This window comes from Schistocerca gregaria, unplaced genomic scaffold (genome assembly GCF_023897955.1).
Source record: "Schistocerca gregaria isolate iqSchGreg1 unplaced genomic scaffold, iqSchGreg1.2 ptg000178l, whole genome shotgun sequence".
NCBI classification, from domain to species: Eukaryota; Metazoa; Arthropoda; class Insecta; order Orthoptera; family Acrididae; genus Schistocerca; species Schistocerca gregaria.
In genome coordinates, this window is record NW_026061728.1 from 19,056,967 (window position 1) to 19,069,728 (window position 12,762).

Below are 12,762 nucleotides of genomic sequence, written 5' to 3' on the forward strand. Positions count from 1 at the left end.
GACTGCACACAGCACAATCAGTGATTTTCATACAGAGTGCTATGTGGCGTTACCAACATAAAAACCTAAACAGCCTACTTACACCTTTCATTTCTCATGTCCATCCATGTATATGTTAAGTTTAATCTCAACGGTTTCCCAATCAAATTAAACGCAGAAAACAAAGTGTAAAACCAAACGGTCAGCTCCCGAATAATTAAATAGACAGAAAGGCCTTAAAGTGGTTTCTGATCCCACTGCTTCCAGGGTTTTGTGATTGCGTTCGCGTGTCTCTTCATTCCTGTACTGATTTGCCCTATCTTTTTCTATTCCCCAGTTGTTCCCAAATCACCGCCACCCGTTATTGCTATCACCACTCAGCTGATTCCAGCCCCGTAATCGAACTCACTACGACCGCCCGTTGTTGTCGCTACTACATCTACATTTATACTGCGCAAGCCACCCAACGGTGTGAGGCGGAGGGCACTTTACGTGCCACTCTCATTACCTCCCTTTTCTGTTCCAGTCGCGTATGGTTCGCAGGAAGAACGATTGCCGGAAAGCCTCCGTGCGCGATCGAATCTCTCTAATTTTACATTCGTGATCTCCTCGGGAGGTATAAGCGGGGGGAAGCAATATATTCGATACCTCATCCAGAAACGCACCCTCTCAAAACCTGGACAGCAAGCTACACAGTGATGCACAGCGCCTCTCTTGTAGAGTCTGCCACTTGAGTTTGCTAAACATCTCCGTAACGCTATCACGCTTAATAACCCTGTGACGAAACGCGCCGCTCTTCTTCGGATCTTCTCTATCTCCTCCGTCAACCCAATCTGGTACGGATCCCACACTGATGAGCAATATTCAAATATAGGTCGAACGAGTGTTTTGTAAGCCACCTCCTTTGTTGATGGACTACATTTTCTAAGGACTCTCCCAACGAATCTCAACCTGGTGACCGCCTTACCAAAAATTAATTTTATATGATCATTCCACTTCAAATCGTTCCGCACGCACACTCCCAGATATTTTACAGACAGAAATGCATAAAAATGGTTTTTCATCCCACTGCTTCCAGGGTTCTCGTGACCGCGTACGTGTGCCCCTTCATTCCTGTACTGATTTACCCTACGTTTTTCTATTCCCCAGTTCTTCCCAAAGGAACTAGGGTGGCCGCGTACGGTCAGTCACTCTGGTCTAGGTTTTCGACTGCGCCCGCAACTGGAATCGTGCGTTTGCGCACCGCGTGACTAGATCGTATACTTAGACACAGAGTCCCCCAAATCGTACTCGAACTCTTATTGCGCCGCTTTAAATGCTTCCACATCACCCTTTCATTTTGCAAAAAGATGAGGTATCAGTCCCCTATAACTTAGAACTACTTAAACCTAACTAACCAAATGACATCACACTGAAGCGCCTAGAACCTCATGGCCACACCGGCCGGCTGCATTTGGCAGCTGGGATGATGTGACACATGTGGGTTGGCATTATAGTCAGCCAGATACTGATCAGCTCTGCTGCTCCGAACGTATAAAATAAAAATTGATTAGCCTGTACCATGTGTTCGAGCAAACGGGCGGCGCTCGTAAATCCAGAATATTTAAGGAAGAGTATTACGATAGTGTTGTGTGGGCTCGTGCAGCCTCCGACTAGTAGGCTGAAAGGAATGTGTGTGAGTGAATTCCTAAAGTACCAAACTGCTGAGATCATCACTTACAATAACCCCACCTAAGAACAACACACAACCCATGCAAGAGGCAGGACTCGAACCTCCGGCAGGAAGGGCTCTCAATCCGTGACATGGCGCCTCAAACCTCGTGGCTACTCCGCCCGGCGCTGAAAGGAAAGCCTGCCGAAATTCCCTTACTGTCTCACAACGCCGCTATCTGGTCCTCATTGGCATGGCAGGTTCCCCTGCTAAGAAACAACGCACGAATTCAGTTGTGTGTGCTGGGCCACACTGGGGAAAGCACAAATTCGAACAGTTCCGACCAGGCATAGGGTGAATTCAGTTAACCGAGTTCAGGAACAACTCAAACTCACGTAGTGAAAGGAAATGCTTAAAACAGAAGCTTTGCTTTTCTCTCCCGAAGGTCTGTCCTCCGCCGCGAGAACCTCCCGCAACATTGCTTTCCCTGTAATCGCACTTATCCTCGCCTTCCGAGTCCCTCTTTGCACTTTATTCCCTGAGGCTCCAACTCCATCAGCCCCTATACATCTACATTTACATGGATACTCTGCAAATTATATTTAAGTGGCTGGCAGAGGGTTCATCGAACACCGCGCGACCGTTACGGTTGCAGGTTCGAATCCTGCCTCGGGCATGGATGTGTGCGATGTCCTTAGGTTAGTTAGGTTTAAGTAGTTCTAAGTTCTAGGGGACTGATGACCTCAGATGTTGAGTCCCATAGTGCTCAGAGCCATTTGAGCCATTTCGTCGAACAACCTTCACAATTCCCTATTATTCCAATCTCGTATAGAGCGCAGAAGAAACTAACATATATATCTTTCAATGCTAGGTCTGGTTTCCCTTATTTTATTATGCTGGTCGTTTCTTCCTATGTTGGTCTCCGTCAGCAGAATGTTTTAGCATTCGGAGGAGAACGTTGGTGATTGAAATTTCGTAGGAAGCTTCCTCTGCAACGAAAAACGCCTTTGTTTTAATGATGTCCATCCCAAAGCCTCCAACATTTCAGTGACACTCTCTCCCCTATATCGTGATAATACACTTTTTCGATGCACCCCGTCAGTCCTATGTGGTAAGGATCCCACACCGCACAGCAGTATTCTAAAAGATAACGGACAAGCATAGTGTAGGCAGTCTCCTTAGCAAATGTATTACACTTCCTAAGTCTCCTGCCAGTAAAATGCAGTCTTGGGTTAGCCTTCCCCAGAACATACTCTGTGTGTTACTTACAATTTAAGTTGTTCGTAATAATAATTCCTAGGTATTTACGGCCTTTAGATTTTTCTGATTTATCGTGTAACCGAAGTTTAACGGATTACGTTTAGCACTCATGTGGATTACCTCACACTTTCCGTTATTTAGGGTCGATTGCCAATTTTCGCACCATCCAGATACCTTTTCTAAATGGCTTTGCAATTTGTTTTGATCTTCTGATGACTTTATTAGCCGATAAACGACAGTGTCATCTGCAAACAATCAAAGACGGATGCTCAGATTGTCTCCCAACTCGTTTATAGAGATGAGGAACAGCAAAGGACCCTAGAGAACGCCAGGAATCACTTCTGTTTTACTCGATGACTTGCACCACCAAACTCTGATAGGAACCTAATTGGTATACACTCTGGGCCAGAAGACTTGCCTTTATTAAGTAATTCATGTTGCTTCACTACTCCAAGGATATCTACTTCGACGTTACTCATGTTGGCACCTGATCTTGTTTCGAATTCTTGAATATTTACTTCGTGTTCCTTTGTGAAGGCATTTCGGATAACTGTGTTTAGTAGCTCTGTTTTGGCAGCACTGTCTTCGATAGTATCTCCATTGCTATTGCGCAGAGAAGGCATTGATTGTGTCTTGCTGCTAGCATACTTCACATACGAACAGAATCTGTCTGAATTTTCTGCCAGGTTTGGAGATAAAGTTTCGTTGTGAAAACTATTATAAGCATGTCGCATTGAAGTCAGCGCTAAATTTCGAGTCTCTTTAAAAGATCGCCAATGTTGGAGATTTTGTTTCCGTTTAAATTTGGCATGTTTGTTTCGTTGTTTCTGCAACAGTGTTTTGACGCGTTTGGCGTACCAATGAGGATGAACTGCGTCGTTTGTTAATTTATTTGGTGTAAATCTCTGAATTGCCGCCGATACTATTTCTTTGCATTCAAGTTTCATCTGGTCTGCAGTGACATTATTAATGTGGAAGGAGTGGAGGAAGGTGTTATGTGAATTTTTATGTGCTTTTTTGAACAGGTATATATTTCGTTTATTTGTGGAGGACTTGGGGATCTGGGTACGTTCAATAATACCAGTATACGTTTTAATCCTCGTTACTAGTTCAGGATTATTCCTTGTTAACAGGTAAAGCGCGGTTTTCACAACCTTTTACTATTCATGAAGTAACTGCTCGAAATAGTTGTCGGAGAAAGCGTTTAGCAAAATTTCGGATGATGTTTTATGCATACCTCCGGAATTAAACATGTATTTTCACTAACATATCGAGGATAGATTAAAGGCACCACGAACTATATTTGTATGAGTCGGGTACGCGTTTGAAATTAAACTCAACTCGTCTTTGAACCTTTCAGCTACTGTATCATCTAAATTGGGAGGTCGGTAAAAGGATCCAGTTATTATTTGATTCCGGTTGCCAAGAATGTCCTCTGTGCATACTAATTCGCAGGAACTGTCTACTTCAATTTCGGGACAACCTGCTTTGAGGTGAGCCACACGTTTCTTCAAGTCACGAGCTACGTATCGTCTCCTCCGGACCAAACCTGGGTGTTGCTCACAGTAGCCGGCAGTCTGTTGCTTTATCGCCACCGCCTGCGGCCGAACTGGTGCTCGCTGTCTCTGCGACGTTAACTCCCGGCTCTCGGCAGCTCTTAGGAACAGGAACTCGGGCGCAGCAAAAGACAGAGTACGTATCGCGCTGATTCTCTGCTCTGCCTGACCCTTCGTGGCTTCCAAACGCCCGGCAGCCGCTCTCTCAGCTCGGGACAGTAGCTCTACGCGTTCACTTTGGGACAGCCACGAACGTCGCCATAACCTTGCTCTCCTGTTCTTCGAGCACTCTGTTTAGCGGCAACTGCTCGCTTTCAGCTTCACAGACGCTTCTCGACGACCCTCGACGTTTTCGCTAACTCGATCACTATTTCATCCCGTAGCATCTTCTAAAGTCATTCGCTTTACTTTCCACGTTCCGTTCGAGCTTAAGATTCGCAGCTTCTAAGTCATCAAATAGCTTTTCATTCACTTTCCTCGGCTCATTAAATTTCTCTTCAGTCCCTTCGTGAGTTCACCAACCGGCACAGAGGTTGTTTGAGCATAGTGGAAAAAAAATTTGCATGCAGTTAATGCAATACTAAATCTAACCATAGTACATAACATCGTTAAATGAACCTGTATAATTAATCAATGGATTGTGAATTTGGCACATTAGTTCTACTCATTCCTCTCTCTGGGTACTTCGTTATCACTGTCTTTTTGTGCAGCATATAAAAATCAGGCTAATATTTCAAAGAAAGAAGCAGTTAAGAGCATCGAGTTGCAAGTCTGGCAGCTATTTGGTGCGTTGTGAAGTAGTTAGAGGACACACGATTTGAGTTTTCATGAAACACATTTATTCAAAAATAGCCACAAAGAATTATGGGTGGACATTCTGTAGATATACTTAAGTTGTGCCTGAACACGAAATAAACTAATCTGATCTGGCAAGAAGAAATTACATAGCGCAATTTAACTATGCATACGTGAGGGAAAAGAGAGGAAAGGGAACAGAAACATATGACTTCAGTTATCCAATCAAGCTTCACACGAAAACGACGAAATTCAGAGGAACATTACCTGCATTGCGTGCATGCACTAACATCAAAGGGGTTTACACCGATTGAAACATCTTGTTACAGCAAATACACCACCTGAGAATTCACGCAAGCATCATGGAAAGAAGTCACCTGAGTTGCACATCCAACTGTTTCAAACAGATGTGAGTGAAAATCGCTAAATGTATAAATCAGTGAGAGTACACCACTGTAAGAACGAATAGATCATGAATCACACCGAATTCATAATAAAACCATCAAGGCGGAAGGCCCCAATGATTCGAGAAACATATGGCCCCCATTAAACAAAGGCAGCTGCTACACGTTCCCACAAAACACGGAAATGCAGTAACGCAAATATTCACCCATCACTTATCAGTTAAAATAACACGGACCAACTATTGAGATTCAGTAATAGAGCGCAACGCTCACAGAATAAAGACAACTCGAGATCACAGCAGAAAATAGAACATGTGATAAACTACAATACATGAAAAGAAATATCGCACATACACGAAAACACAAGTTCTGTCATATTCACAAAGCTTTAAAGCACATTAACTCAGGCTAACCATATCCCGTAGAGCGCATTGACACCACAATAGTAGAAAGGAACAAAGCAAACTCCGGACACTGACAAAATCATAGACTCAAGCATTGCCTATCAAGAGCAATATAAAGCAAGAAGTAATCGAAACACTTCATTCAGGCCAAGAGCTTTTCCGAACGGCTCCACGCATGAAGACCGCGTTTGAAGCTACGACCTATCTCATCACTGGCAGGAGAGGGCTCACTTAAGAGCACAGCTACATCCACCGAGTTCAGTACGGAACCGCGCGACTGCTACGGTTGCAGGTTCGAATCCTGCCTCGGACATGGATGTGTGTGATGTCCTTAGGTTAGTTAGGTTTAAGTAGTTCTAAGTTCTTGGGGACTGATGACCTCAGATGTTACGTCCCATAGCGCTCAGAGCCATACATCCACCGACAGCCACCGCTCGGCTCGGAGCGCATGGAAAGCCCACACGGGAAACGGACAATACCAACTTGACAACCACGAAGCTGTCGAACAGCACCGATAGACCTCTTTGCCCACGTAAGAGGTACAAAATTGGTTATCCTGTGCTTCTAGCAGACGAAAAGCAGCTCAAGTACCAAACCCAAGACAAACCTGAAAAGACACATAAAAAGACCTGGTCACACAAGGTAGGCTAATGGACGAACTTTATAAATATGGGGCTAGATTACACATGGAATATTAATGGATCACTTAAAGTACTGACATACTGATGCGCAGAACGAGTGGCTTGCACTTAACGTCAGATTATCACTGAAACTTCTCAGTCCTTCTGGAAGGGTTAGTAGAACCAACTGCAGACAAACAGAATCAAACAGGGCAACAGTCTTATAAAGCGACTCTACACAGACATTTCAACATATCATAAACACACTAATTATAATCCTTCATGCAGTGATTTTTGCGTTTTCTCCTGTGGAGTTACGGGGTACTTTTATTGATATGAGCGTCCACTGTCTACATCTATATCTACATGGGTAGACTGCAAATCACACTTAAGTGCCTGGCAGAGGGTTTATCGAACCACCTTCACAATAATTCTCTATTATTCCAATCTCGAACAGCGTGGTGGAATAACTAACACGTATATCTGTCAGTGCGTGCTCTTATTTCCCTTATTTTATTATGATGATCGTTTCTCCCTATGTAGGTCAGCGTTAACAAAATATTTTCACGTTCGGAGAAGAAAGTTAATGACTGAAATTCCGTGAGAAGATTCCGCCGCAACGAAAAACGCCTTCGTTTTGATGACGTCCTCCCCTAACTGTGTATCATGCAGTGACACTCTCTCCCCTATTCTATATTAATACAAAACGAGCAGCGCTTCTTTGAAGTTTCTCGATGTACTCCGTTAATTCCATCTGGTAACAATCCCACACCGCGCAGCAGTACTTCGAAAGGAGACGGACAAGCACAGTGTAGCTAGACTCGTCAGTAGATCTGTTACATATTCTAACTGTTCCGCCAAAAAAACGCAATCTTTGGTTTGTCTTCCCCGCATCATTTTCTCTCTCTTCTTTCCACTTAAGTAGTTCGTAACTGTAATTTTTAGGTATTAATTTAAAATTACGGCTTTTAGATTTGATTTATCGTGTAGCCGATGTTTAACGGATTCCTAGTAGCACTCTTGCGGATAACCCCACACTTTTCATAACTTTGCGCTAATTGCCAACTGCCAACTTTCGAACCATACAGATATCTTTACTAAATCGTTTTGCAACCGATTTCGATCTTCTAATGACTTTACTAGACATTACCTACAAACAGTGATCGTAGATGGCAACTACTCATGATCGCAACAGAGTTTCACTGGACACGGGGAGAAGAACATTTTTCCATAACACATCCGTCAGTAGTTCTCTTTGATGAACAGGATGTGCTTCACTTCAGCAACTGCTTCATTTCTGCACTACAATAGGGTGTCTCACGGAGACCTAGGAGCTATAAAGGGCTTGGAAAATCTCTGTCGGCTAGTCTCATAGTCTTTAAACCGGAGATGCTTATTTTGCTGTAATTGGTTTTGTGGAACCGAGAATTCATTGAGATCTTCTCTTGCAATGCTGCGTGGTGATTGCCCTTTAATCGCCTTAATGAGCTCAGGTCTTATTGCCAAAGGTAATTCAAACTGAGTTCGAGGATGTTATAAATGCATAAGATCCAAAGATAATGAGATGTAGATTGTTTACATAGGAAAGTATCACTTTGCTTATGTCACCGAGAAATACTGGCAATGAGTGTTGTGTATAGAGTGACTAACTTATACTTCTCCACAGTACTGCTTGTGAGTCAGGTAGATCTGTGGTACATCTACATCTACATCTACATCTACATGACTACTCTGCAATTCACATTTAAGTGCTTGGCAGAGGGTTCATCAAACCACAATCATACTATCTCTCTACTATTCCACTCGCGAAAAGCGAGCGGGAAAAACGAACACCTAAACCTTTCTGTTTGAGCTCTGATTTCTCTTATTTTATTTTGATGATCATTCCTACCTATGTAGGTTGGGCTCAACAAAATATTTTCGCATTCGGAAGAGAAAGTTGTTGACTGAATTTCGTAAAAAGGTCTCGCCGCGACGAAAAACGTCTGTGCTGTAATGACTTACATCCCAACTCGTGTATAATATCTGCCACACTCTCTCCCCTATAACGTGATAATACAAAACGAGCTGCCCTTTTTTGCACCCTTTCTATGTCCTCCGTCAATCCCACCTGGTAAGGATCCGACACCGCGCAGCAATATTCTAACAGAGGACGAACGAGTGTAGTGTAAGCTGTCTCTTTAGTGGACTTGTTGCATCTTCTAAGTGTCCTGCCAATGAAACGCAACCTTTGGCTCGCCTTCCCGACAATATTATCTATGTGGTCCTTCCAACTGAAGTTGTTCGTAATTTTAACACCCAGGTACTTAGTTGAATTGACAGCCTTGAGAATTGTACTATTTATCGAGTAATCGAATTCCAACGGATTTCTTTTGGAACTCATGTGGATCATCTCACACTTTTCGTTATTTAGCGTCAACTGCGACCTGACACACCATACAGCAATCTTTTCTAAATCGCTTTGCAACTGATACTGGTCTTCGGATGACCTTACTAGACGGTAAATTACAGCATCATCTGCGAACAGTCTAAGAGGACTGCTCAGATTGTCACCCAGGTCATTTATATAGATCAGGAACAGTAGAGGTCCCAGGACGCTTCCCTGGGGAACACCTGATATCACTTCAGTTTTACTCGATGATTTGCCGTCTATTACTAAGAACTGCGACCTTCCTGACAGGAAATCACGAATCCAGTCGCACAACTGAGACGATACCCCATAGCTCCGCAGCTTGATTAGAAGTCGCTTGTGAGGAACGGTGTCAAAAGCTTTCCGGAAATCTAGAAATACGGAATCAACTTGAGATCCCCTGTCGATAGCGGCCATTACTTCGTGCGAATAAAGAGCTAGCTGCGTTGCACAAGAGCGATGTTTTCTGAAGCCATGCTGATTACGTGTCAATAGATCGTTCCCTTCGAGGTGATTCATAATGTTTGAATACAATATATGCTCCAAAACCCTACTGCAAACCGACGTCAATGATATAGGTCTGTAGTTAAATGGATTACTCCTACTACCCTTCTTGAACACTGGTGCGACCTGCGCAATTTTCCAATCTGTAGGTACAGATCTATCGGTGAGCGAGCGGTTGTATATGAGTGCTAAGTAGGGAGCTATAGTATCAGCGTAATCTGAAAGGAACCTAATCGGTATACAATCTGGACCTGAAGACTTGCCCGTATCAAGCAATTTGAGTAGCTTTGCAACCCCTAAGGTATCTACTTCTAAGAGACTCATGCTAGCAGATGTTCGTGTTTCAAATTCTGGAATACCCCATTCGTCTTCCTTGGTGAAGGAAGATCGGAAAACTGCGTTCAATAACTCCGCTTTAGCGGCACAGTCGTCGATAACAGTACCATCGGCACTGCGCAGCGAAGGTATTGACTGCGTCTTGCGGCTTGTGTACTTTACATACGACCAGAATTTCTTCGGATTTTCTACCAAATTTCGAGACAAAGTTTCGTTGTGGAACCTATTAAAGGCATCTCGCATCGAAGTACGTGCCAAATTTCGAGCGTCTGTAAATATTAGCCCATCTTCGGGATTTCGCGTTCTTCTGAACTTCGCATGCTTTTTCCGTTGCCTCTGCAACAGCGTTCGGACCTTTTTTGTGTACCACGGGGGATCCGTTCCATCTCTTACCAATTTATGAGGTATAAATATCTCAATTGCTGTTGCTACTATATCTTTGAATATGAGCCACATCTCGTCTACATTCGCATAGTCAGTTCGGAAGGAATGGAAATTGTCTGTTAGGAAGGCTTCTAGTGGCACTTTATCCGCTTTTTTAAATAAAATTATTTTGCGTTTGTTTCTGATGGATTTGGAAGAAATGGTATTGAGCCTAGCTACAATGACCTTGTGATCACTAATCCCTGTATCAGTCATGATGTTCTCTATCAGCTCTGGATTGTTTGTGGCTAAGAGGTCAAGTGTGTTTTCGCAACCATTTACAATTCGCGTGGGTTCGTGGACTAACTGCTCGAAATAATTTTCGGAGAAAGCATTTAGGACAATCTCGGCAGACGTTTTCTGCCTACCACCGGTTTTGAACAAGTATTTTTGCCAACATACCAACTATAACCGTATGAGTCGGGTATTTATTTGTTACGAGACTCAAACTTTCTCTCAACTGTTCCGCAACTGTATCATCGGAGTCTGGGGGTCGGTAGAAGGAGCCAGTTATTAACTTAATTCGGCTGTTAAGTGTAACCTCCACAGACACCAATTCGCACGGAGTATCTACTTCGACTTCACTACAAGATAAACCACTACTGACAGACACAAACAGTCCACCACCAATTCTGCCTGATCTATCTTTCCTGAACACCGTCTGAGACTTCGTAAAAATTTCTGCGGAACTTATTTCAGGCTTTAGCCAGCTTTCTGTACCTATAACGATATCAGCTTCTCTGCTTTCTATTAGCGCTTGAAGCTCAGGGACTTTTCCAGCGCAACTACAACAATTTACAACGATAATTCCGACTGTTCCTTGATCCAAGCAAGTCCTGTATTTGCCAAGCACCCTTTGACATTGCAGCCCATCCCGCACTTTCCCGAGGCCATCTAACCTAAAAAACGCCCAGTCCACGCCACACAGCCTCTGCTACCCATGTAGCCGCCAGATGAGTGTAGTGAACTCCTGACCTATTCAGCGGAACCCGAAACCCCACCAACCTATGGCGCAAGTCAAGGAATCTGCAGCCAATACGGTCGCCAAACCATCTGAGCCTCTGATTCAGACCCTCCACCCGGCTCTGCACCAAAGGTCCGCAGTCGGTTCTGTCAACGATGATGCAGATGGTGAGCTCTGCCTTCATCTCGTAAGCAAGACCGGCAGCATTCACCAAATCAGATAGCCGCTGGAATCCAGAGAGAATTTCCTCAGATCCAGAGCGACACACGTCATTAGTGCCGACATGTGCCACCACCTGCAGCTGGCTGCACCCTGTGCTCTTCATGGCATCCGGAAGGACCCTTTCCACATCAGGAATGACTCCTCCCGGAATGCACACGGAGTGCACACTGGATTTCTTCCCCTCCTTAGCCGCCGTATCCCTAAGGGGCCCCGTTACGCGCCTAACATTGGAGCTCCCAACTACCAGTAAGCCCACCCTCTGCGATTGCCTGGACCTTGAAGGCTGACAATGATCCTCTGAAATAGGGCAGGCAGCTGCATCTGGCTCAGCCAGAGACAGTGCCTGAAACCGGTTTGTCAGACACACCGGGGAGGCTTTCTGATCAGCCTCCGGGGACACCTTTCGCTGCCTGCCAGGCCTTGGAACGACCTCCCAATCAACCACAGGCGAGGGCTCAGCCCCACTGCGGGCAGCAACCGGGGCAACCACAGCGGCAGACCAATAACTTAGGTTATCTGAACATGAGAGAAACTACAGATTAAGAAAGAAAGGTTAAACCTTTGCTAATTATCTGATAACAGAAAACTAATCGCTCAAATTATGTTGATTGTAAGATTTTACATTCTGTAAAGAATATCAAAAGGATGATCCACCTGGAAATACTTGAAATGAAGAAACATATGACTCAGAATGCCATGTTAGTATTAAATGACAAAACTCAGTTTCCTTGGGTCTCTGAGTGGAGGACCATCCTGCAGGTGATGTGCTGTTCATTAGGTAGGTTTGTTGCAGATACTGCTCACCTCTCCAGAGGCATATTTTGTAGTGCTGTTGTACAAACACAGTAGCTTTGATTGGAAGCATCAAAATATCGCTATGACATCACACAATCTGACGATGTATTTGGTATTTATGTATCACAGTGTAGTATTTGTTATACATAGAATATCTTTGGTTAGAAATTCTTTATTATGCATTAGACGAGACGTCACTATTTCTACCAATTTCTTCATTTCTAACACTATGACGTAACACACACACTAGTAATGGAGTGGTGGCTTAGCAGTGATCCGTAAATCGGAACCACGCTGGACTGTGATTGGCAGATAGAGTCACAATGGCGACGTGACGCCGGGAAAAGTGTGGTGGAAAATACGTAAAATTGTGGAAAATCTGGTAGCAATAAGAAAAAGAAAGAAAAATACATAAAACTGAGGAATACACAAAAAATTA